The sequence below is a fragment of the Triturus cristatus genome, chromosome 7 (assembly GCF_964204655.1).
Source record: "Triturus cristatus chromosome 7, aTriCri1.1, whole genome shotgun sequence".
In the NCBI taxonomy this organism is placed as follows: domain Eukaryota; kingdom Metazoa; phylum Chordata; class Amphibia; order Caudata; family Salamandridae; genus Triturus; species Triturus cristatus.
The window spans coordinates 1,343,826,468-1,343,853,873 of record NC_140590.1 but is presented as its reverse complement, the minus strand read 5'-3'; the positions used below and the strand labels follow the sequence as shown (position 1 = coordinate 1,343,853,873).

The following is a 27,406-nucleotide window of genomic DNA, read 5'->3' as shown; positions in this document are numbered from 1 at the left end:
CCCTCAAAGGAGCCCAGATTAGCAACCCCTATTTGCGAGCCCGAGAGCCCTTCTGGGCATACACAGCCCTTTCAATGTGATACGACATTAAACAACCCAGCCAATGATTAAAGGAAGGCGGGGTAGGATCCAGCCAAGCTGTCGTTAGGCATAGTCTAAGCACCGCCATCGCAAAGAACAGAAACATAGGCTGAGACACCGGGGAGATTTCCGGTTCATGAACTCCTAAAATAATTAATTGTGACGTGACCGAAACCTTCAATTTCAATTTAACTTTTAAAAAATCCTTTAACTTCTGTCTTAGACTTGCTAACCCTGGGCAATCCGCCAGCATATGAGCAAGATCAACCCCAAACATTTGACAGCGGGGACAATTAACACCGCTAACCCGCCCCCATTTACTAATCTTTGCCGGAGTTATATATAAATTAAACCAAGTCTTATAGTGCTGCACTTGTAGGTTAGCGGAGAGTAGCGTCGATTGAGCAAGCTCTAACGAGAGCAGACTATCACTCTCCGTAAGAAGGCTGTTTGCCAGCCACCGGACCATATGTTTCTCCATGTCATCACCTAGCCTGTCATTAGTTTGTAAATCTCCCCAATCCGATGTTTTCCTCCCCTCAACATCTCCACCAGTTCTACTTTATTAAACCCTTCACCTCCCCCCTTTTCCTTCCTAACAAAGTCCCTAATTTGCAAAAATTAAAATAAATTCATTATTTCCTAGAAAAAATTTCCTTTTCAAGTCCTCAAATGTGACAAAACCCTCTTCATTGAAAAAATCTCCACAGATATAAGGGCCGCTATTCTACCCCCAACGCATAAGGACTGAATCATGAAAAATATCTGGCAATAGGGGGTTGTCTTGAAGGGGAGTATAAAAGCAGAATCGTCCAATCCCAAGCTTTTTCCCAATACTAGTCCATACCCGAGCCGCATGTAATAAGGTCTTGAATCTTACTCTATTAAAGTAGCTGAATTCAAGCTGTCGAAATAACAATCCAAGGGCAGCAACACCGAGGATTGACTCAAAGCATAATGGTACCATACTGCTCTCCGTCCCTCTCTGACCTGTATCGAACAGCAATGGAGTAATTTGTTGAAGGGCAGAAGCCCAGTAGTATAGCCTAAGATTTGGTACTGCCCAGCACCCCCCCCCCCCCGTTCTTTTGATAAACAAAGAAATTTCAATGCCCTTCGTGGCCTGCCATAGACCCAGATAAACTTTCCCATCGTGCTATTGAGTACCTTAAACCAGTTATTATTTATCTCCAACGGGATGGCTCTGAAAAAATATAAAATCTTAGGGGGAAATATCATTTTTAATAGATTGCTCCTACCAGAGTTAAACGGAGGTTGTTCCACCTATGTAGATGAATTTTAGTTTTGTCTATTAATGGTCCCAGGTTCCTCTCAACGATTTTATCCGTGTCTGCCGCAATCTTAACCCCCAAATACACAGCATCTGGCAATACCAGTGCATCCTCATAGCAAACATTATCATTAATAAGAATCTGGGTTTTATCCCGGTTCAATTTATAACCCGGGATTCGACCAAATCGACGAGCCTCGGTCACAATTTGACCAACCGCCAAAGCAGGATCTGAAGTAATGACTGCAAGGTCATCGGCATACGCCAATATTTTGGTCTCCCAGCCCGAGGTGAAAATTGGGCGAATTAGGCAGTTGATCTCAATTCGGGTAATCAACGGATCAATATAAAGGGCAAAAAGCAGGGGAGAGCAGGGGCAACCTTGCCTTGTCCCCCGCTGAATTGGAACTAGCTCTGACTCTCCACCCATTCATGCGATCCTAGCCGTGGGATTGGTATACAACTTTTTAATCCACCCGATAAACTCGTGCCCCAATCCCTTCTTCTCCAAGATTGACCATAGATGGGGCCAAGAGACCCTATCAAAGGCCTTCTCGGCGTCCAGTAACAGCAATGCAATGGGGTCCCCTTGAGTTTTAGCAAAATCAAATAAGGGGATTACCCGCTGAATATGATCTGTTGTTCCAAACCACGGAATAAAACCGTGTTGAGTCGGTGACAAATTTTCCTTATAATCCCAGATAACCTTGAGGCCAGAATTTTTGTGAAGATCTTTGAATCGCAGTTAATTAACGTGATTGGGTGGTATAATCCTAACTTCTGCACTGGTTTGCCCTTTTATGGGAAGACCACAATCCTTGTAAAGGCCCAAGATTCGGGTGGAGGAGAACCTCCTTGAATATCCAAAAACACCTTCAGCATAAATTTGCTAAGGGTAGTAGCAAATGGTTTATAAAATTCCCCAGGTATTAAATCCACCCCCGCCGCCTTACCCGATGAGAGCCCTACAATTGTAAATGCCATCTCTTCAGCAAAGATTGGCTGATCCAAACTACTTCGATCTTCCTCATCCAAACCTTCCCTGATAGACTCTAGATAGGACTCGATCTCCTCTACATCCAAAATCTCTTCCTTATAGAGTTGTTGGTAGTATCTATGAAATCCCGTCCTTATCCTTTCTACATCCGAGATGAGCCCACAATCCGGATCATTAATCTGTTTAATCTCCCCAAAATCCACTTGTTGTCTTGCCCGTAAAGCTAAGATGCGCTCCACTTTACCATTAAGCTCATACGTTTTGTTTTTCCAGACGGTATATTTATTGGCCGCCTTCATAGTAGCTATATCTTCAATTGCAGCTTTAGCAAGAATAACCCGGAGCTGGGCTTCCTCAATATCCCGTTTAGCCAAGACTGCCTCCATCAGCCCAGTTTCTGCAGAAGAGAGAACCTGGCATAACTTCTGCAATTTCTGCTTCTTCTTCTTTTGTCTGCCTCATTGTTTCTCCTCTAATCCCTGCTTTTATCGCGTCCCATACAGTACTCAGGAGGGCAGTCCCCACGTTCTCCATGATAAATAGCGGTATCCATTTCCTCATCTGGTACAGATAGTCTTCGTCTAAGAGTAATGCTCGCTCGAACGACCATGCTCTATTAATCTGAGGGGTTGCTTGAATATCTACCTCAAATACCAACGCCCTCCTTTGTAATACATTTTTTGGGGATTTTCTCATTAATCAGTTGATCTCCTTGCCTGTTATCTTTTGCAATCCTACCTCTCCAGCACAGAGATCTTTGCATTCCTTAGGGGTAAAACAAGTCTGTAGATTCTTGACAGGACAAAATATTTAAGATAATCTAAACCGCTTTATGTAAAACTATGGTCCACATAGTACAAGTCTAGCCACATCCAAATAGGTCATCTTGAGATTTCTAGTTTTATTCATTTTGCTTTCCTAACAACTGGTGAACAAATTAAAGACTGTAAAACCCAGAGCTTACACGACAAGAGGAAAGGCAGCAAATATTGCTTGGTTTATAAATGTTCCTGTGACTGACATTTCTACAGCAGCTGCATCATGGAAGCCTGTTTATACCTGTAGAGGACATTTACTGTATTCAGACTCTGACGGATACAGTAGTAGGGCATGTTGCCCCCCAAACCCCTCTTTGGTGAATGTCCTTAGCTTTTTTTTCTTTTTTGAGGAATCTTTAATCAGTCACTCTTTAAAAGTACAGATTGTGGGTTGTTTTGTGGACAAGCTTGCTATTCTGTTCTATGCTCTACACTATGCTCTACGCTAACAGTGACGACCTGTAATGCAGAAGCAATTGTTCCTTTGCAATCAAATTAATGAAAAAATTCATCGAAGTAATGAACAACCCTTCTGCATACATTCCTCAAAAAGAACTGAGGCTGTCAACTGTCAGTGTAAGGCATGCTGGTAGATGGAAGTTGCTGGTTTCATAATGGAATACTCCATGTTTTCAACGTCTCTATGTAGACTGCCTTATGGGCCACTTTTTTGTATCTTCAAATTTACACTGTTGACCTTGGATTTAGCCTATACAGCAATATGGAGAGCTGGTGCTGCAATACTGTCATACAAGTAAAATTGCAAATTTGAAAAGTATTTGCATTCATAGGCTATGGAGATAGTGACTTCATATATAAAAAGGTTAGATGTACACCCTGCTGAGGTGTTCTAGCGATCTACAAATGTGCAACATTCTACATTCATGGCTTCAAGACAATTCCTACAATGCAGAACTACGGTTACACGCTGGGCCTTGTGCATGTCTTCTCATCAGTTGGGGACCTGCTTACTAGATGGGTCAGGTCCCTCTTCCACTATTTCCAACATCAATTTTTCCAGAGTCAAGGACCTGGGACTTTATTACACCACTCATCGACCGTGTTTTATATAGCGCGAACGCGACCTGAAAGTATCGGGTATCAGAGCGCTTTACAAGAGCACCAGTTGCGTTACATGAGGACACATTCATTTTATGGTAGGCACGGCGAGATTAAGTGATTTGCCTAGAATCACAGGATGTTGTGCGTTGCAGCCGAGACTCGAACCAGTTTCCCCAGCTCCAAGGTCGACTGCCTTAGCCGTTAGGCCAAAAATGTTCTGTCTCTGGAAAACATCTTCTCAGCAGTAGTGTACAGGAGACTTCTAAAATGGTGGTAAAGTAATTTGAGAGTATTTGTCCTACTTTGGGTATTGGTTGAGAACCAAAGCCATCTAGAGTTTAACGTTTGAAATTTTCCTCAAATTAGAAAGTAGACCCTTGGTCTTTGTCTTTCCCTTCCTAGGCCTTTTCCTTTACGCGGGTTAGGCCTAACTGATCAGAACCACTCCAGGTAATTTCTATATTTGAGACAACCGTCTTGAACCACAGATCTCTAGTTGCCAAGCAACAGTTTCTTTTGAAATCCCTTAGATATGGAGTTTCTGTAAACAATGGGTAATCCCAGCAATAATTTCTAATCTGGACGCAAGGAATTATCTTTGATTGCATTCAAATTTGGTTTGGGGTTTTGAGACTTTTTATTTTATTTTTTACACATTTTGCCTCCTAAATAATGAAAAAATAAAAGCATTTCTCATACCACATGGAATTGTCTGTTTTCCTTGAAATATGAAAGCACCTTCTCTGGTGCTTAAATGCAATTGTCAATAAATCTTCAGCTGTAACATCAGCGAGTCTGTTAGATATTTATAGTTATGCGATTTTGCATCACTGGCTAACCCCAAAGAGGAATTTGAGGATTTGTACTTCATTTGAAGTACGATATATGAGTCTTTGTAAATACCACTAGCCGGTGAAGCCCACCATCTGTACATCTGTGCTGTGCTTGAAACTCATAGCTCTTCAACAAATATAGTATTCTGCTTCAATCTCTTAGGATATTCAATCTTGATCTGAAATCATCTATGCTTACAAGGGTAGTGAACTGTGCAGGGCATGCGAGCAAACACAAAAGATCCTGGAGAAGCTAGATGCTCCGACAAAGAGAATCCTAGAAAGTTTAAAACTGTGCTTGCAGTGCTCAGTAAAGAAATCATCAGTGTCGGGTTTGCTTTCTTTTCTGCTCTGGCAGAATGACATGCAGAATCATGATGAAATAAGCAAAGCTGTAGTTATTTTTTTTGCTCGAGTCTTCAAGAAAAGCACCTGTGCCTGCTACCTCATGAAACAAAGAATTTGTGGGCCTTTATATTGATATGTGAAACAAACATGTCTGTGTTGCATAGGCCACACTTTGTAGTAATTTGGTCTGTAGGTTGCCCAGAGTCCCAGTCTGCTGTGACAAGTTTTAGACTCGGTAGATACTCCACTTGCACTGAGATCTCATGACTCAGGCAAAATCCCTTGGCAATATGGGCCACTGTCTTTGATCTCCTACTCACGAGTTGCTTGATCTACCTCTCCCTGGTATACTGCCCATGATTAGGATGAATCAGTTCGCCATGCCTCCGTGTTTGATTGCAAAAGATGCTGCCAGCTATTCTAAACTTTTGAGGTCTATAGTTTTATTTTGTCTTTATTGCCAATAATTACAGCCACAAGAACCCTTGATGTCTGTGCAGTTATAAATATATTTAGCATAAGATATCTTCCAATAGCCAGGTGTCCTGATGCTAAGCAGGCCGTGCTTTAGGTAGCCGAATCCCGAGCTCTTTGTGAACTTTTGCATAGTTGCATTCACCCTTCTCCTCTGTTTTCCAGTAGCTGACTGCAGTGGTCATGCAGCCATTCACCCTAGGGAATTATTTAGGACCAGACAGTATCACAAAGTCCCAGTTGGGTAGCCAATCTAGCCAGCGTGGTACTCATGTCATGGAGCAGCTGACATCTGCCAAGTGCAGTTAGATAATTCCCAATTGTGTGTATAACCGGTATTTTAGGAACATTGTCTGCTGACCTCAAAAGGTCCCCCAGTTTGGGTTCCAGCATCGACCACATCATGCTGGGGGTGCTGATCCCCTTCACTTGGGCGCTTAGGCCTTTGCTTCCAATTTCCTACCCTTGCCCATCTTGCTGCCTTGTAACAAACAAGTGTCTGATAACCCATACTCTCGTCCTTTCATGCAAGAGGAAAGGAACACATAAAATGCTGTGAAGCTGGTCTACCTGGCCCACATGAAAGCCCAAGGTTCCAAATGTGTGGCGGCCATTTGACCCTGGTTGTAGCCACCACCATTTACCATTACTCAGCTCTTAGAGGATATTGGGGTTAGGGTGGGAGGTATACACTCCCTCATGTTATGAACCACGCTATGTTTGCAAAGCATGTATTCTGTAAATGACATAGTACTAAAGCTACAATATCACCAGTACAGTCCTGTTGGGCCCCCCTTCACATGCTCAGCTCACATATTGAATAATTAAACCATATCTATATTCTTGCTACTTCTATAAATGTATGTGAGTGTCACTCTGGCATTGTGGCCCAACCGCCAATACTCTTGAGTTTGACTCCTTGAATACCATGGTTACTGCCTCAATTTTAAGAGTTTGCGGAGTGTACGCTTTCTGTGTAACTCGGTTTCCGCTGGGTTTTGGCCAGCACTTTACGAAACTAGAACATTGTGAGAGGTGTATTGTCCATGTGTATACACAATAACCCTGACATTCACAGGAGTGCTACAATGTATTTCTGTAACAATGACTAAGCAATATCTGCTCCCCTTCGGGGCACAAGAAGTGATAGCGGTCCCTCTACCTGGCAGGTCTCTTCTGGAGCTCCTCACTGTAATATGCATGTAGCGAGCGCTGGCTTAATCTGCACTGCTAATATCCCTTTGGAGCAACCAACTAACCCTCTGCATCCAAAGGCAAAAAACAGTGCCAAAGAGAGGGCCTCCCTGAGTAATTTTTCTTCATATTTGGAGGGACAGATTGTAGGAACGTGGGTTTCTTTTGCAGTAACCCCCCCCCTCCCTCCACACACTTTTTGCCAGATTTCTGATGCACTTAAACTTGATGTGCCCCAAGTCTCTGAAAATCAGGTTGCCAGGACCTGTGTTCTTTCCCAAAACTGTACCTTTGTACCACCAATTGGCACCTCTCTGGCCACATGTAAGTCTCTTGTAAAAGGTACCATGAGCACCAAGGGCACTGTGACCAGGGAAGGCCACTAAGGGCTGCAGCACATATTGTGCCATCTTTAGAGGTTCGGTACCTTAACACACACACACACTGCCATTGGAAGCTGCTTGTTTTGGTGCAGAGAAAAGTGGAGTCGACATGGCGCACTGTTCCATGCCTGCTACCCACTGCCTATGGTATAGGTAAGACACCCCTCTAGCGGGTTGCACTATACCATTGGTGAGTGTACAGTTGCATGAGCACTCTACCCCTACAGTCTCTACGTACATTCTTGTACATTGTGAGTGCAGCAAAGCCATACAGAGTATATGGTTTGTCATTACAAACTCCACAGCACCATAATGGCTTTACTGACTTCTAGGAAGTTTGGTATCACACTTCTCAGCATAATAAACCCACACTGATGCCAGTGTGAGATTTTATTATACAATGCACTCAGAGGGCCCCCTGAAAAACGACCAGTCTCTGGTGAGTTCCCTGACTGGTAAACACTAGCCTGCCACCACAAGACCTGTTTCTGGACCCCTGGGGTGGCAGCCCTCGCTCCTTGAGCATGAAACAAAGCCTTTCCTGGGCGGAGGTGGTCACACCTCCCCCAGGTCAGAAAGAGCCATCTATGGCAGGGGAGTTTCAAAGGCCTTGCCGCCTTTGTAACGCGAACCCCAGCCTCTCCTATCAGGAGAAGGCCCCCTTCCAGTCTCACCCCTTTTTCAGCGGGAATACAGGCGGGAATAATTTAAGCAGCCCAGGTGTGTTCACCTCTGCCAACCCCACCGCTCAGGTAGGGAAGCAGGGTAAAGCCCACTTTTCAGTGCCTGGCATAAACTCTCCAATCAGGGTTAGGGATTGTGCCCAATTCCCCACGTGGGGTGAGCACACCAAGGGTGTAGTCATCCTCAGGTCAGTAGCCTATTGGCTACTGACCTCGATACCCCTAAAACACACCCTAAATATAGTATTTAGGGGCAGCCCTGAACCCAGAAGGCAGATTCCTGCAACCTACGGAGGATGAAAGAAGACGCACAGCAGAGAAGAACTGACTTGGCCCCAGCCCTACCGGCCCGTTTGCAGTCTCCAAAGATCCTGTGCCAAGAATCTCCTTGTCCTGCAGCCATCGACCTCCAGAACGCCTGGGAAGACTGACTGCCTTCAACAAAGACTGGATCTCCTGTGAGCAGCAGCTCTGTTCAAAAGAAACACCAAAGAAAGACTCCGAGCCTGCTGAAGACAAAGAAACCCAACGCCTAGAACCACCAATGCACCTGTCACCTACGGCCCGATTCTGAGTCGCCCTCCAGTCCCAGCGAAGTCCACCAGCGCTCCAGAGTCCGAGTCCACTGTGGGTTGACCCCTCCAGGACTCCCGGACGTTGCCTTCAGCCTCTGCACGGAGACCCTACCCCCAAACCGCGAGTGGCCCGGTAAGGTGAAATCAGACCTCAAAAGACACCCGTGCATTTGGCCCCCCGGGAGAAGATGACCGGGGGTGCACCTCCATCCCCGAGCCCTCCATCTTACCTGCCCGGCTGTTGGTTCCTCCCGGAACACTTCCTAGACCAAGCCTGCAGCCAAAACCAGCAACTCCCATTAAAACAAATTGTTCACAGAAACGTTTCAGTGGCACCTAATGTTGCTTTTTTAGGATGTTGCAAATTTCTGTGAGGAGGGCCCTACTTTCTCTCATGAGGCAGAAGGCAAATGCCTGGAGGTGTCTGATTCTATACCCAGTGATGTGAGGTCTTGAGTTGAACCATGGTCTTCTCAGGTGCCAGAGACACTCTAACGTCTTCACACAGCACTTGGAAAGCCAAAAGGGTTTCCTTACCTTCGTTTGTTTCTGCCTTCCTTATGAATAAAGTCATCCCTTTGACAGCTCATTCCAAGAAAAAGATGAATGCCTCAAAGAAAGAACAAAACGCTGCACAACCCATTGGCATGCACTTGCCGAATGAAACGCCACGCCAACACATGCCAATCAAGGAGAAACTTGTAGGGTGCACTGGTAGTAGCCTGAAGACCGACTCAGTGTCTAAGCTGACCAAATTCACTGCATCAAAGCAAGCAACTGAGCAAGACCCTTCAGTGAGGTAATCATTTACTGGTGTCAATCGAATTATGGTTGCTTTGCACCTGTTGCTTCACCTGTGTCTCTGGGTTTGTGCTGCTTCGGACCCTGCTTGCTACAGGCTGACACCAGGTGGGTGGCCAATCACTGCACAGACATGGCTAAACTTGCATGCTGTCCCCAAGTGCATGTACCTCTGTTGTAGAGGTGGCACACTTAGTTGACCTGCCTCTGCCTCCCCCCGAAAGGGCTGCTTGAAATCTTTTCTATAATAGTTTCCTCTGTCAAATCCCAACTTGGATGTGCAAGTCTTGTTGCTGCAATCCCTGGATGCAGGTGCTTATCTGGGCCCCCATGTACTGCATCCCCCCGTAGAGCTTGCAATAGTTATAGATCAGCCTATTGTATTTACAAAGTGCCGGGCCTTGCTCTGGGAACTTTTCCATAATCATTATTCAGAATGTTGAGCTCTTTTAGCCTTGGTTTCCTGTCATTTTCATTGCATGTCAAGGAGGCTGTCTCAGTGCTCTTTGTTGTGCATTAGTGGGGCGAAAATATCCATGAATTCTCTTTTCCAAATTCTTTTTTTGCATCTAAGGGTCGTAATTAGTGCCTAAGAGGGCCTTTGTTGCTGGGAATGAAATGAAGGAAGAGAAGGACTGTGAGCCTTCCTAAATACACCAAACTTAGCCAGGACATGTCACCCTCACGGAAAACTGGAAAGTTATCTTGCACTGGCTTTGGCTGGTCTGATTAGCCAAATAGCCACTGAAAAAATACTATTAATAATAATTCATTTATAGAGCGCTTGGTTACCCCAAAAGGTGGGTCACCGCGCTAGAAGCACATCAGCAGGTGTGGGTTAATAGCTGGACTAGAGATTGTAAAGGCAGGTTTTCAGTCCTCTACGAAAGACTGGTTCCGATTTCTCCACTCGTAGCCAAAGAGGCAGTGTTCCAGTTCTTGGCCGCTAGATAGCCAAAGGATCGAGCACCCATCCTCGCTTTTTTTATCCTGGGAATCTTGAGTAACTGTACTCCTGTGGATCTTAGCTGTCGGACAGGATTGTAAAGGTTGAGGAAGTTGTGCAGGTAGGTAGGGCCTTTCCCCTGTAGGCTTTTATGACAGAAACACATGTCTTTGAAAATAATTCTCTTCTCAATTGGCAGCCAATGAAGGGAGTCGAGAGCTTGTTTTGATGACGCTCGCCTCTGTAGATTAAGAACAAGGCGTGCCGCTGCGTTTTGAATAAGTTGGAGTCGTTTCAAGCAGACTTTAGGTGCACCCAGATACATGACATTCCCATAATCAAGTTGCGAGGTCACCAGGGTGTGGACTATGGTTTTCCTAGCTGATATAGGGAGAATGTCTAGGGTTTTTCTTAGCATCTTCAGAGTGCCAAAGCATCTGCCTGCCACCTTTCTAGTTTGGGACTCAAACGAGAGTTTAGGATCTAGCCACACACCCAAGTTTTTTACTTCAGTTTTGGGCTCCGAGATAGGCCCCAGTACCTGGAGCCACTAGGCTGTGTCCCAGATGGAGGGTGATTTCCCGACAATTATGACCTCGGTCTTGCTCCCATTCAGTTGAAGGCAGTGGTTCAACATCCATGCGGCTAGATCCTTGAGACAGGATGAGAACTGTAATGCTGACTCGCCAGTGTCTTGTGCAAGAGTCACCACAAGTTGTGTGTCGTCCGCGTACAACACCACGGCGATATTGTAATGGTCCATAATCCTCGCCAAAGGTCCAATATACAAATTAAAAAGGGTGGGACTCAAATTAGATCGTTGTGGGACCCCTTGATGGAGTGGCAGGATTCTTGACAGATGGGGGTGTTGTACAACCTGGAAACTACGCTCTTCCAAGAAGGACCGCATCCACTGTAATGCTACCCCACCCAGTCCGCACTCCCGTAAACGCTGAAGGAGTAGCTTGTGGGATACTGTGTCGAAGGCGGCACTTGGGTCTAGCAAGACCAAGGCCACCATCTGATCTACATCCGCCTGTCTCCGTATGGTTTCTGTTGCAAAGAGGAGAGCGAATTCGGTAGAAAAGGATGCTCTGAAACCGGATTTAGGTGGATGTAGAAGGTTGTGTGAGTTTATATGTTCCACCAATTGTTTGTTCACAACCTTTTCAGCGAGTTTGGATATGTAGGGGAGCAAAGAGATGGGATGCAGATTATATAGTAGCTCGGGGTTGAGTGATGGCTTTTTCTTTAGGGGTATGACCATTGCATGTTTCCACGCCCTAGGAACCTCTCCGCACTTAAAAGATGTGTCTGTTGCTGGATTTTAGGTATTATCACTTCAATGCAGTCTTTTATCCTGTTCGGTGCCGCTGGATCGGCCGTGGAGCCAGATTTAATTTTTAGAGCGATTTCCTTGAGCTCCAGTGTAGGGGGAGCAATAAACGCGCTCAGGGATGGCGCACATGGTTCATTAGATACCTCTTTAGGTTCCCTAAGGCAATTCCGAGCTTCCTCAGGGAAAGAGTTGCATATCGTAGATACTTTTTGTAGGAAGAAGTCGGCAATAGCATTACACCTCTCTTCAGAGCGGACAGGAGTCGTAAGTGTTCTCTCGAGATACGATATCTCTTTCAGTGTGGCATACAATTCTTTAGAGGAGTTTTCTGCCTTATCAATCCTCTTTGTAGTATATAGAGCGTCTCTTCTTGAGGAGAGAGTGGTATTTGTTCGATGCTGTTTTATAAGCTTCTTTTGCTTCTTTGGAGGAAGCTATTCTCCATCTGCGTTCTAGACGCTTACATCCCTGTTTGGCCACTCTGAGCTCTTCGTTGAACCATGGGGCTGATTTATGCCCTCGTACGGGGGTCTTAGAGGTCCAAGGGGCCACTTAATCAAATGCTTCTGTCATCCACTCATTAATTAAGGTGTTAGCCAGATTAACGTCATTATTGAGTAATGGTGGGGTTTTATGAAATGCCCTGGAAAAACTTTTAACAGTTGAACTTGGACCAGTTCCTGCAGGAACCATTAAAATTTGTGTTTTTAATAGGGCGAGGTTTAGGTAGAGGTATACGGAATTCTAGGAGGTGGTGGTCGGACCAAGGAACAGGAGTCTTTTGTTCCACCACCAGGCCCACGTGGTTCGAAAAAATAGGGTCTAATAGGTGGCCTGCACAATGTGTGGGTGCCACAGATTCGAGTTTTAATTGTATGCTCGCAAGTTCCTTGCGTACGGTTTGTGCATCCGTTATGAGTTGATCCTCTAGGTGTAGATTAAGATCACCCAAGACCAGAAAGTTTGTGTGTTTAAGGGCTAGTTGGGTGGCCAAGTCCATAAGATTAACCGTAAAATCGTTTAGCAGCTCAGGTGGGCGATAGATTAGGAGACCACTCATCGTAGTCTTGTTTGCTCTCCTTAAACTAAATAGAGCTGCCTCTGAGCTTCCTACTAGGACTTTATCTAGCGTACAGTTGAGGGATAGGTGGAAAATTATGGCTATTCTTCCTCCGCGTTTTAAGGTGCGATCTTGTCTGACCATACCATAGTTATTTTGAAGTGCTTCTAGAATGTCGGGGGCAGAGTCCTCACTGAGCCATGTTTCAGTGAGGAACAAAGCACCAGGCTGTTGGTCAGTGAGGTCATAAATTTCTGTTTTGTGTTTGACGAGGGGTCTACAGTTTGAGGGCGAGCTTCAAGTGGTCCTGCTGGGATGTAGTAATGCAGGGTTTGATACTAAATGGACAGTTTGTATAGTGTGTAATCCCATCTCCTGCCTGTACAGAGTGATAACCGGCTCCAGCCAGAGACCTCTCCATAGTCCGGAGGGCGCCACTAGAGCACCGCAAAGGCTGTGCGGGTTTTAAACAGGCATAGTGGGTGTCCCCTGGCTACAGACGGGCCTGCCTTTGGCGTGCCAGCGGCGCGTCCGCTCACACATGCCACTAAAGTAGAGTGGCTGTGTCAGCTGACCACGCAAGCCGGGTGTGGGAGGATCAGGGGCGGAGTCATGTCCCTCCACTCAATCTGTAATTAATTACCGCAGCGGACCGGGGATCGGCCCGGAGGTGACTGCCTTCAACGCAGCTGTGAGATGTGTAGGCCTATTAGCACTAGCCACAATAGAGTATGCGTGGAGTAGCAGTGTGGAGCAGCAGTGCAGAGATGCGTATCAGCATGGTTAACCGCGAGCTAAAACGCAGCAATATACGCTTTAAAGTAGGTACGTGTCAGTGCAGTTAAACGCAAGCTAAAACACAACCAATACACGTTTTTAAAAATAGGTTAAACAAGGCCAAAAACAATGCTTCAGAGCGAAAAGGGTTCACCCTTGCTACTTACGCCCCTGAACAGTAGGGGAAACCCTAAAGAACTGAACCCTTTAATGTTTCACTGCAAGTGACTTGGCCATCCACCTTCCACTCAATGTAAAAAAACATAATTTTAAGAGCCATCCGCATATAGGATTTTTTTTTTTTTTTTTACTGTACACTTTTGAAGCTGCTTAGCAAAAATGTGCTTTTATGTTACTGGAATTGAGGTGCCTTATACATGTGTAATTGTCCCACTGATCACCAGCTATTCTTTGTCATTCAGAATTGCCCATGAACGCAACCTAAACTTTCAAGTTACCTCCTGTTCCTAAGTGACTATTGCAAGAAAGTGCAGTTAGTGTTTTAATGATAAAGACTTGTTTTTTTAATCTAACACTGTATACCTGTATGTTATTGCTGTTTTTCATCACTGTCAATAACAGCCAATTTAATGGTACTTAGTTTATCGGTATCTGAAGAGCGACAGGTTGAGTTGGCCTGTTAAGAATTCGACCATGATATATGTAGATCATGGATTGTGACCTCATCATGTTACTCTATCCATTCCAAAATTACCTAAGTTCTAGCCCTGATTGTCCCTTAATTGTATAGCACATAATGGATAAATGCTGCCATTGAGTGGCAAGATATGTCACACTTCATGTGAATTTAATATGCTATGAAGATAGTGACTACCTGTGTTATGGCCCATGTAAACTCTGAATCACAGACCCTAGCAGAACTGGTGTAACAGCACAGATTGTGTGGGTCCGTCTCGTTACACTAAACCTACAAGATCTGTGTTCTTTTACATCAAAACCGCCAAACAGTGCAAGCTGTCTGGTTGTGGAAGACATACAGTGGACTTACCAAGAACTTACAGAGTCATAAAGCCTGCACATTTTTTACCATTGGTTGGCTTTATTGTCACTCTTTTTTGCTTTCTCTCTATTGGTTGGCTTTCCTTGTTTCAGCCTCTCCATCTTGTCCCTCCCATGGAGCATAGCCTCTTTACCATCTCTTTAGTTAGCTGGCTTCTGTGCTTTCGCTCCTCACTATTAAGGAGCTATTAATTCATTTTGTTTAAGCACTCTGAGTGTTTTCTCCAGCTGTCTCCGTTATGTGCCTTTCTCCCCTCCACGTATCTCTCACCAATGTGCTGCTCGCCTCCCACCCATGCTTATGCTGCTCTCTGTCACCCATGTGCTTCTACCCCCCTCCATGTTGCTCTCTTTCGCCCTTGTTCTCTCCCTGGTGTTGCTTTTCCACATGCCTGTCGTGTTTCTTCAGCCTTCGCACCCTGTGTTGCATGGTTTCACTCGCCTTTCCAACCTGCACATTGTGTGCTACTTTTTAAAAGAATATTTGTAGCTACTTTTTAGGTTAAGCCTACTATGAATGAATGAATGAATGAAAAAAGTATTTAATAAAGCGCACTGTGGCCAAGCGGCTTCCTGGCGCTGAGAGCTCTGGCCATCAGTCACAGAAAAGAGCACAATGCACTGTCTGTGCTAGGAATGTTGTGGCTTACCATGGTCTTGGTGCCTGGCCATAGCATACCATTGGTTGTTTTTTCTTATCACTCTTATTTGCTTGCTTCTTATTTTTTACCATGTGCATTTATACCTGGTGTCTGTGCTTGATTTCAGGGGACCACTTTTTTTTGTGTGTAAGCACTGAGTACCTGTGTTCTTGAGCGATCTCCCTCGTGTACTTCTGTCTACCCGTATGCTGCTGCCTGTTTCTTCGTGCCTCTCCCCTCCCCCTTCACCTCGACTCTCACCCTGTTGCACTCCCCGTGTGCTTCTCCATGTTACATCCGCCCTCTCTGAGTTGCCTGCTTGCCCCCCTGCGCATCCTGTGTCCACTTGCACTCCCCGTGTTTCTGCATCTCCCTACCTTCACTTATTGCTTCCATGTCTCCCTACCCTCCTTGTGTTGATCTGTGTACACCAACTGTAAGAAATCGGGTTATAAGTTGAGGAGGGTAAGAACCCTTCTCAAGTAAGTAACAATAATTTTTTAAGTGGCAATAAGTTTATTGGGACACATGTTCATAAAACATCATACATCATAAAACAGTGTAAAAGCCACAAATACATACATATGGTAAAACCAAGTGGCCCGATACACACTTAAAAACCCTGCTTAATAAATAATATAAAACGGGCCAATCGCACTGCAACACCATAAAACCGCATCTCAGACGATAGAGCCATTCCCTCCCACCTGGGGAGTATCTGATATTTAAAAAATAAGGGTCTTAAGAACTTGATATGAGCTATCTTATAAAATGTGCAACCCAACAAGGTATGATATACAGAGCATTTTACATGAAGAGGGCATGGACAAACTCAATTTTCCCTTCATACCGCATTATACCAAGCAGGGTTAGATAAGATGGGATTGCATCGCAGTCTAATTTTCAAAATTTCCTTACGAAGCTTCACTCTGACCGCACGTGTGCAATGTAAACATTAATGAGGGTTTCTCTAGTAAGTAGGTAATATCCCTCATGTAGCTCACTTTCTGGGCCAATTCTCTCAGTGCCTGTTTGCTAGGAAAGGGTGACTAACTTTAGATTGAGCTCAATATAGTGTGAAGGGATTTAAGATCCAATATTCTATTATGATGTTCCAAGCCCATTCCCCTTCGCCGGCGAGGATTTCTTCCCAACATAATTTAGAGATGTTCAATACATTTTACATCCTGCCCTAACTTATTTAAGAACTTGAACTAACGGAAATTGACCAATACATACCAAGGGACCAAATTCAATAATCTTCTTATACCCTGGACCATTGGAGCCTGAGACGGACTTAGTAGGCCCTTAAGTACTGGAAATTTCCACCACATCCCAATTGAGGGAAGGGTCAAGTACAACACATTCTGCAGCATACAGGGCAGGCGGTACTATTTACCCTTCATAAGCTTCAACAAGGAAGCCAAAAACATGCCCCATACAATTGATTAAACTTAGCCTAACACCTGTTTTTTAACATAGTCCTGGATCTCATGTTTCTCATATTGGCATCCCACTTTAAATTTCTAGAATATCTAGGCCCCAGATATTTATATGCATCTACCACTCCAAATGGGGTTAAGTTCAAGACCCCCGTGAACTTAGAGGTCCTTTTCCCAAATGCCATTATCTTAGTTTTTGCCATATTTATGTTCAGGGAATTAGCTTTACTGTAAGCATCAAGAGTCTCTAATTTCCTTTGTAGGCTCAGTGGGGTACAGTCTACCAAAATTAAATCCTCTGCATAGAACAAGCAAGGGATAAGCATGCCCACATTTTTTGAGAAAATGAATTCATGATTTTAAAAATGAGGGTAAATCGGCCAAGAATAGACTACGGTCTGGGCCAGGACACACCCCTGCCGGAGACCATTATAAATGGAAATCCTCTTGGCCAAATGCCCAGAGCTATCCAACTCAATCTGCGCCCATTGGTATCATGCAGTTTTGGGATCATACAAAGAAACTCACTTGGTATATCCAAGCAATGAGCTTTTCCCACAGTACTCCCCTATCAACCATGTCAAAGGCTGTGTGAAAATCTATGAAACAGCAATCCAGCTTTTTATTTACTACCACAGATTTCTTAGTAATGACCCATAAGGCAAAGCAGTAATCCTGACCCTACTTAACCCCCCCCCCCCGCCACCACCACCCCTGTTCGATAGAAATGATCCTATTTACCTGAGCCCATTCCTCCAAATGAAATAGAATTAAGAAAAAACCTTCTCTGAGATCTCCAGGAGGATCATCAGCCTATACTTCGAGAGGAGATTACCATTTCCTTTTTCCAAAATGGGCTTCACTACCAAGCTTTTCCATGAAGGAGGATAGGACCCCATTGTAACTATCCAACCAGGTAAGATATCCATACATCTTCAGAAATCATATAGCGCTCCATGGTGTGCATTATTGAGTTTCTTAACCTTTTGACAGAAGCCTCACTGGCCCCCTTGCTGAATTATTGCTAGTATATCAAACCAATGCTTAAGAAAAAAAAGATTCTCTCAGCAGTTGTCTATTTTGACCTTTTCATCGCCTCAAATCTTCCATAGAATGAGTTGTAATTACTCATTTATGCTTTTGAGTAACCTGTCGCAAGTGGGATTTCATATTCTGACAGGTCGCGTCAAACCAATTTACAACTCTATCATGGACTTTCTCTAGTGCCATACGATTGTTCAAATTTACTTGGATACATGTTAACACTTTTTCTAAAACCATATACCTAACTAGAATACCTTGAATCGACTAATCTATTGCAACAACAGTGTCCCACATTCGGTACACTGACATATGGCTTAAGTGGAGCAGATTCAAACATGTCGTGAACCTCCATGGATAAGTTATGCCCAGGGGTAAAACCCTGTCCGCCACTGTCGGTTCACCAAATCATAGAGTAACAAAGCCCAATGATCACTTCCCTGACGGTCCATTACCTTAAAATCCAAATGATACCCAAACTGCCATGCTGGAACCAAACATGTAATCGATCTGACAGCCATGGAAACCAAAACAAAATGTCTGGGCAACCAGCGTATCATTCTTCTCGAGGCGTTCATTCAAACACAAATGTTGCTTATCTATTAACCAGTGACACATTACCTCTGTCTCTTTCTTAAGTGCTCCTCTTGGGGGGGGGGGGGGGGGGAAAGGCAGTGGGTATATTATAGTGCTCTAAAACCTCTTGCAACACTTCATCTGTGTAGCTTAGAAATAGACGAACGTTAAAATCCTCAGCCAGAATTAACATTGCTTTTGGAAATTCCCCCATCACTTTCCTGTAGGAGCAAGCAGGGGTATCAACTCAATCAATCTATGCTGTTCCTCTTTATGCATATATAAGAACAAAGTACCTATAAACATTCATCTTCACCCATAGCTAAGCTGCAATGATTTGTACTCCGCTGAAAGGGGAGTTTATGACCAACTTTTTCTTTACTATTTTAGTAGAGATTAGGGTCAGTACACACTAGAGAACCTATCCTTCCCCTGTTTATTACCCATACAGTTAACTGCAGGAAAGGCTTGATTTTCTTATCAAAAAGCTGAATTAAAAAAATCTGTCAAACCCATGAATATTCCAATTTAGGATTCTCAGGTTATGAGGGTTCTCAAGTAATAATCACAGTCCCAGTCACGGTGAGCCAATAAAGTCATTAAATGAACATGAGTGCAACCCCTTGGTAACAATGGCACAGAGCAGATGGGCTTATCTTTGAGGCAATGTGTAAAGTATTCTGCAGTACTAAAACTGTAATAAAGTTGAAATGAAAAACAAAGAAAATCCCAAAACAAATGAGAAAATAGAGTAAAATTCAATAAACAAAATGACACCATAATGACAATTCAAGAAGTGGAGTCGGATTTCTGATATTAAATGGTTGTGGTAGACCAGGAGATAGGTGCAGTTTGCAGCTGACCGCAATCACACACAGTTTGGATACACTGATAGGTTTGTCCTCGACAAAGATTGTACATTCTGACTTGGTCCTTCAAGCCATAAGTTATCACAGGATTCACATGTTATCATGGCGCAGATCTTCTTACCAACTCCAGTCGGGGAGACCCTTCAGGTTGAGGCTGCAGGTGTCTGCTTGAAGCTCGAGGCAGGTCGGGGATCACCAGATCAGGATCACTGAGGAGACCTCGTAATGTTGGGCCATGTTGGGCCACTCGAACTCTGGCCGTGGGCGTCTGGTGCAGAGTGGTGCAGAACTACGTAGCCACCTGGATCCGGTTTGTATGTTGAAGTCTTTGGCTGAGCAAATCTGGTGCTCACGGGAGACAGAGTCTTTGAGATGAGTGTAGGTCAGGTCTTCTGGGTTCTTGGGGGGGCTACTGGCTGCTGAACACGCCGGGGTTTCGCTGTAGGCAGGTCAGAGAATGGGCAGGCCCGTAGGTCTGAGGCCAAAGCAGTTGATGTCCTCTTCTTCCTCGGTTAGCATGGCTCTTCGGTCCTTCTTCTTTCTTCCTTGAATCTGAGGAAGCAAGGTTCAAGGTCGCCCCTAAATACTAAATTTAAGGGTGTTTACAGGGTTGTGCAGGTTGGGACCAATAGGTCCCTTCCTTGGGGTGGGTACACCCCCTAATATGCCACCCTCCGGTTGGACGGGGGCATGAGCCCCTCTCTAATTGGCTGGACTGAGATGTGTGCTGCACCTTGCCTCTTCCACCTGAGGAGTGGGGTTGGCAAAGGTGGGCACACCTCTCCTCCTAACTTGATTTCCCGTTGATTCTCCCGCCCGAAGTGGGGATCAGAATTGATGGGAGCCAGGTGCTGGGGGCAGCAAAAGGCAGGAACAGCTTACAAAGGCAGCAGGCCTTTGAAGCTTCCCCTTCGTGGACCCAGCCCATTTTGGGGGAGTTGATATGACACCCCTGCCCAGGATGGGCTTTTTTTCTGGACCCAGAAAGTGGAGGTCCTCTACCCAGGGGTCCAGAAACCTGTCTGATGGTGGCAAATGGAAGGCAGCCATTCAGGAAGCACAGCAGGGCTGGTTGTTTTTCAGGGGGCATCTCTAAGATGACCTCTGAGTGCATTTTACATAAAATCCCACACTGGCATCAGTATGCGTTTATTGTGCTGAGAAGTTTGCTACCAAACTTCCCAGGTTTCAGTAAAGCCATTATCTAGCTGAGAAGTTTGTAATGACCAACTCCCTGACAATATGCTCTTTATGGCTTTACTGCACTTACAATGTCTAAGAATTGACTTGGAGACTGTAGGAGTACAGTGCTCATGCAACTGTATCTTCACTTTTGGGCTAGTGCACCCTGCTAGAGGGGTGACTTACCTAGGCCCCAGGCAGTGGGTTGCAGGGATGTGTAAACACAAGGAGACGATGGACGGAGCCCTGAAACATTTCAGACACTTATCCCCAGTCACAGATCTGGGTTGAATCTATCCTCATTCTTTAGCTCACTTCGCCACCCCACTTCAGACACAGCTATATGCAAATCAATCTTGACCCTGTGCCTCATGGGAACATTCCAGCCCGAACTGCCAAGCCATGTCATCCCTGGATCGGAAACAAGCATCCTGGGACCGGTATCGGGGTAACACCCCTCTTCAGCCAGGCTAACTTGAATCCAGTGGCAAAATGAGCAAGGGGATGGGTTGCAGGGATGGTACACAGGGATGTGTGCCATGTCGACACTTCACTTTTCTCTGCACCAAAACACGCAGCCTGGAATGGAAGTGCGTGGGTGTTAAGGTACAGGCTCTCTAAGGGTGGCACAATAGGTGCTGCAGCCCTTAGAGGCCTTTCCTTGTCACAGGGCCCTTGGTACCCATGGTACCTCTTACAAGAGGCTTACCTGTGGCCAGAGATGTGCCAATTGTGGGTACAAAGGTACAGGTTTGGAAAAGAACACATGCAAACCTGATTGGCAGGGACCCTGGGCACATCAAGTCAAAGTGTATCAAATGCCAGGCAAAAAGTTGGGGGTATCCACTCAAAAAGGGGCACTTTCCTACAGCTGTTTTGTTTGGGTTGTTTTGGCTGTCTACTCTTACCTAATATTAGTGGTCTTTAGTGCACGTTCATAACAAAAAGCCATCAGAGGTGATGGAGGCTGCGGTGAAAGTAGCTAGAGCTGCTGACTGAGTCGCAGGTTTCATGTTTTTTTAGCACAATGTGGTACTTTAGGTCCTATCGCTAAGGGTCACAGTTGCTGACCTAGGGTGACAAAGGTTGCTGTGACAAGCTCCTGGCAGGGGGCAGATGAAGTGCATGTAAAAAATTGCACTGTCTGACGCTGCCCACAAGCAACGGCTCGTGCTGGTGCTCAGTCCATCCTTTGAAACAGAAAGCTTATGCGCCTTTATTCAGAGAGTAGCTTTTGAGTGACAGCCTGCAGCTGGAGTTAAACAGCCAAGTGTTAGCCAGCAGTTGTTCCTGATAGGGCACACTGCGGTCCACACAGATGTGCCAGAGGTTTGTGCTTTAATCAGAAAGGCTTGTTCACAAAGGGCACTGCGTCTAGCTATTAGTGCAGTGGTAACAAAGGATTAAGACCACCCCGAAAGTTCTTGCCATGCCAAAAATCCGCTTGCCATAGCAAGCAGGCAAGATGCATTATTTTTTTTAGGACTGTGAAGCTGCTGTACTCAAGGACCATGATGACTCTAATAGGACCAGAATGGCCGTAGAAATGCTGGTTCACCGATCTTCACCAGCCAAAGAACCCACACAGGAGGTTGCCAGGCATACTAGATCACCTTTACTTGTTTGGTTATCAGTTCCTACAACTCAACCTTTCATTGTTGAATTTGCCATCTTTGCTCCTGAACTCCTTCAATATAGTCACTTGAGTCTTCCGCTGAAAAGTGAGGACATTCTGAAAGAAGCCAAATGACCATCCACAAGTGCCACTTATGCCTTCAAATTGTATTGTAATTGCAGATGCAGTTTGTTGTATATTTCAGACTGTCTTCTATCAGTGGGATCGGCCCCTTGGCCCAGCGCATGGCTACTCCATACTTTTCTAGTAGCATACCCATTGCTACCAACTTCCTGTAGCTTTTATCTATACCCATATCATACCCAAGTTGGGGACAGAAGGGGGTCAGGTACTAGGACATGTCCTGTAATATTGCTCATGGCATTAAAGACCTCACTCCAGAATTTAAAAATGTCAGGGCATAGCCAGGCAGAGTGCAGGAACCTAGCCTCCGGTTCCGGGCAGCGATCAGAGTGGCTAAAATCTCGCCGCCCGTAGCGAAACAGCCTAGCGGGAGTGTCATTAACTTGTTATGTATTTAAAATGTATTAGGCAATGTTTGCCATTTAGCGATATGTGTTTAGTTACTTCACAACAGTATCTCCAGCGCTCCTCATCGAGGACCAATCCCAGAGCGCTCTGCCAGCCTAGACTGGTCTGGTAGCATGATGTTGCCTTGTGTTCTAATGAGAGCAAATAAAGTATTGATATCAGCTTAGCAGTGGAATCTGCGTGAAGGAGATGTGTGAGCAAAGCAGGGGGCTCCTGCATGTCGTCCCCCAAGAGCCCGCGCCACGCATGCCTAACTCTAGCGTACTGGACTTGATCTAATGGCGTGGGCACCAGAACCTCTTTGGGCAGCTCGTCCCAGCTAAGGACAGCCCCATCATAAAAGCAGTCCCCTATCTTAAACACACCCAATGCTTTAAGCGAGCTATGAACACCCTTTTCCATCCCTTTCGGGAACCAGGAGCACCACTCCAGTAGAATCAATGGCAAATACAGAAGAGCCCCAGCCAGAAGCTCCAGCAGCCTTTGCCAGGCATGCGTAGTCGAGTTTATTGAGTCTATAATGCTGTGTCGTCTAATGAGAGGCCTAAAAAGGGACTGCTGCAGGGTGTGGGGGGCGGTTGCGTTTCTTTCGATCTGCACGTGTGGTAAGTCCTGAGGGCCATGTATCCAGTGGTATGCATGGAACGCCTGGGCCACTCTGTAGTATAACTCCAAGTCTGGAGCCCCAAGGCCTCCCGTTGAATAAGGTAACGTCAGCCTCTCCCATTTGACCTTCGGCTGCTTACCGGCCCAGGCCAGCCTTATCATTAGGGAGCATATGGTAGCAAATATATGGCATGGCAGCAACATGGGGATATTTAAAATTAAAACCGAAATCTATGGAGGACCACCATTTTCATAATGGAGATACGACCTAACCAGGAAAGAGCCAGTCTATTCCATCTGGAAATATCATCTTCAAGCTTGGAAATAGCTTTTCCATAGTTTTCTGCAAGAACTATGTCAGGGTAAGTGTGAATTTGTATCCCTAGATAATGAATAGGGTCTGATGACCACTGCATAGGGTAATCTAGTCTTGGAGGGGTGGTAACTGGAGTCAATGGAAAGATAACCGATTTTGACCAGTTACTTTTTAGTCCGTACAATTGTTCTAACTGTACGACCTCAGCGAGAATAGGATTGAGATTCTGGCCCGGCTTCCATACATATAGTAGAGTATCACCTGTGCATGCTGATAGAACCAAGCTATACCCTGGGAACTGCAGTCCCCTTTGACTATGGTACTCACGAAGTGCACAAGCCAGAGGTTTGGCTACTAAGGTATAAAGGAGAGGGTACAATGGGCAACCCTGGAGAGTGCCCCTTGAAATGGCGATGGGGCCGTATTCATATTACCCAGATGTATCCTGGCAATAGGGAGGGTGTATAACACAGTAACCAATTTTAGGAAGATCTCGCCGACTCCAATACGCCTCAAAACCCCCTTCATAAACGCCCACTCCAGAGTCAAAAGCTTTTTCGGCGTCTAAAAAGATGGCCGCGGCTTCAACGTCAGAGTTGAGTTGCTGGATGGTACCGAAGATTGTACTGAGGTTGAGGGTCAACTTGCGACCAGGGACAAAGCCTGCCTGCTCCAGGTGGACCACCAGAGGAATCAAAGCGATTCACCAACATTTTAGCATATATCTTGGTGTCTACATTTTAAAGAAATGGGGGCCTATTGATGAGCATTCCACTGAGGATTTCCCAGGTTTAAGCAACATTCTACTAATTAAGGCCTCACGCATAGAGGAGGACATAACCTCAGAATTGGCCATGTCCTCATATAGGGAAATTAGGTGAGGGACCAATTGTTCTTAAAGTCTTATCAAAAATCACTGTGAGCCCATTAATGCCTGTGGCACTGCTCGCCCGCATAGTTTTAAGCGCTGCCTTGACTTCACCTGAAGTTAAAGGGGCCATAAGGTGTTCTCTCTGCTCATTCGTGAGCCACGTAATTTGGATATGCTCAAGATAGTCCTGTATTGCACCCTCCTCAGGGGGCCCATGCGTTGTATACAATTCGGAGTAGTATCTGCTGAATCTATCGGCAATATCAGCATGATCATGAATAGGAAGACCCTGTTCGTCTGAACCTCAATTATCAAATGTACATCTCTCTTGAAGCGTACTATGGCCGCCAGAGAAGCCCCAGGTCGGTTCCCCTCTCCATACACCCTAGCCATGGCGTATTTGCCCAGATGTTTCACTTCGCTATCAGCGACCTCCTGGAACTCCTCCAGGGCAGTCTTTATGCTCCCCAGTAACTGTATGTCCCCAGTTTCTTGGGAAGATTGTTCCAGGGCAGAAATTCCATGTTCTAATTATGTGAACCCGTCCCTCAGAGAACGAAGCACACCTGCATGTTTGGAAATAACAATGCCCCTAATATAAACTTTAAAGACCTCCCGAACTGTAGCGAAACTCTCGACATAACCAATATTCTTTTTTTAAAAAACATCAATCGATGTCGCCATTTCAGCAGCGAACACTGGGTCCACCAGTGAATAAGGGGGGAACCTCCAAGTAAAGGGCGTTGCCTGCCTAATGGGTAACAGGATATCTAATTGTACTAGAGAATGGTCTGAATATGTGCATGTGAGTGGGGTACAGTCCGTGACATATATGAGCAAGCTCCTAGAGATAAGCCCATAATCAATACAGGTGTGCGTGTCATGAGGGGCTGAGTAGTGGGTGAATCCCCCGATGTACGGCGAGCGCTGCCGCCACAAATCTTGCAGGCTTAACTCATCCATCTCAACAATAGCACTTGCTGCGGCTGAGGGGCACCTAGGGGGAACCCCTAGAGCGCTGTTTATCTGGATCTAAAATGCAATTGAATTCACCCCCCAGTAGCAGAGTCGCGTTTGGATCCTGCAGGAAATGGAAGCCCAGTTCACTGTAAAACTGCGGGTCATCCTAATTGGGGCCGTATACATTGACCACTTTTAAAATGCGACCCTCCATCTGGGCCTTCACTATAATGTATCTCCCATTCGGATCAGCTTCGGACTCATTTAGTGTAATTACTGCCTTGGGGTTAACCCATATTAAGACACCTCTAACGTGAGTGGTGAACCCTGCTGTGCAAATCAGACCATGGAAGTATTTTGGTGCTAGCATGCCACAGTTAAGCGCTAGGTGCGTCTCCTGAAGCACAACATCAGTCAGTCAGTCAGTCAAAATCACTTTATTCGATTATTCAAAATCATAAAAGCATGTTAAAATACCCAACGCGTACAAAACATATCACACTCAAAATCCATCATTAATAAAATACAGCTCTAAAAATTCAGCAATGAAATATAAAATACATAATATAAAAGAGAATCCATTATACAGAAAGATGAGCAATTGGATAGAGACATCAACAGAAGGCCTCTTCAAATATGCAACAACATTTCAAATCTTTCTGCGGTCGCTCAGCTGCCTAACATTCCATATTACAAATGGGACCTTCTTGTCCCCTCTAGGGCCCATAGTCGAGCTTGTCATAAAGCAGCGGAACCATAACAGGGAAGATGTGCATGTATATAAACCTAAATCCAGCAATCAGCATTGGGTCTCTGCTAAAATGTATGTCTGTCTTACAATTCAAATAAAACTTTATGCCCTCCCCAACTGTGCATAGACGAGATAGTCCCCCCACCCCCCAGCATAGCCTACTCTTACCAAGAAAATGAGATGGTGATCTCAAAATTAAGAACATGCAGCAACTTAGCACACCCATTGTGGACCACACTATGGGGCAGATGTCGCCTGACTAAAGGCGCTCCCCGTCACGGATTAGTTGGCAAAGATAACAACAAAATTCCTACCGTGTTATACACATATGCTTACAACATGGACCTCCCCGTGGGATAAACCCAACCATCACTGATCGCCACCCTCCGCATATCGCCCACCCAAGTCGAAGTCAAATCCAGCAAGATCGGCTGAATTGATTAAGAGCTTTAGATGAGGCTGCTGTATAATAATCCTACCATCATCAGGGCTCCAATGATCCACTCGCATGTGTGAGCCAGAGTTAATTAGGATGAGCTATTTTTAGGTCCTACTTGTCCTTTCTGATGAGTAGGAAGACAAACTGACTTTTGACCTCTGTCTCTGAAAGCAGAGGAAATGTGACCAGTTAGCAAGAATTAAAGGCATCTTTATTGTTCACAAAGTGAATGAGTAATAAAAATGCCTTTTACTCATGTTAACTTGTCACATTTGCTCAGCTTCTAGAAACTGAGGTTAAGTGCATTTCAGTTAGGTAGAGTACATTTTTTAGGTTACTAGACTTGCAGGTCTAGTAAAAATTAAATGATTTTTCGAACCCTGATCATGTTCATAAATGTGGTACAAGTTCTAACGTGACAGCCCCATGCTAAATAGTCCAAACTGTGTGGAAGGGGGTAGAAGCTTCGATCAGTCGATCCCGCTCAGCAAACCTGGCCCATTGCAACCCCCAGGAACCGCCGAGGAGACCCTAGTCCTCACTAGTCCCCGGGTCGCCCCCCCTGCTCAGCATGTGGACTTGCGAGACTGTTCTTTGGTTTAGCGCCATCTCTGTGCTTGAGGAACTGCATGACTTGTGCAGGATCCGTAAATACATGAGTCTTCCAGTCAGCGTGTACTCTCAATTTTGTAGGATACATCATATTGTACTCTATCTGCATATCACGAAGCTTCCTCTTGACTGGTGCAAAAAGCCGCCAAGCGTCCTGCAACTGCTGGGTAAAATAAGGATATAAGGAGAGAGCCATGTTTTCGTAGCGGAGTTCCTGCTACTCCCGGGCCCTCCGGAGCGTGCTATTGCTA

The 27,406-nt window shown here is 45.3% G+C and overlaps 1 protein-coding gene across 4 annotated transcripts in view; it reads left to right on the top strand.

Moving 5' to 3' along the window:
• SH2B1 (SH2B adaptor protein 1) overlaps positions 1-27,406 on the top strand; it is a 397,766-nt gene that overhangs the window by 276,185 nt on the left and 94,175 nt on the right. The window lies entirely within an intron of this gene.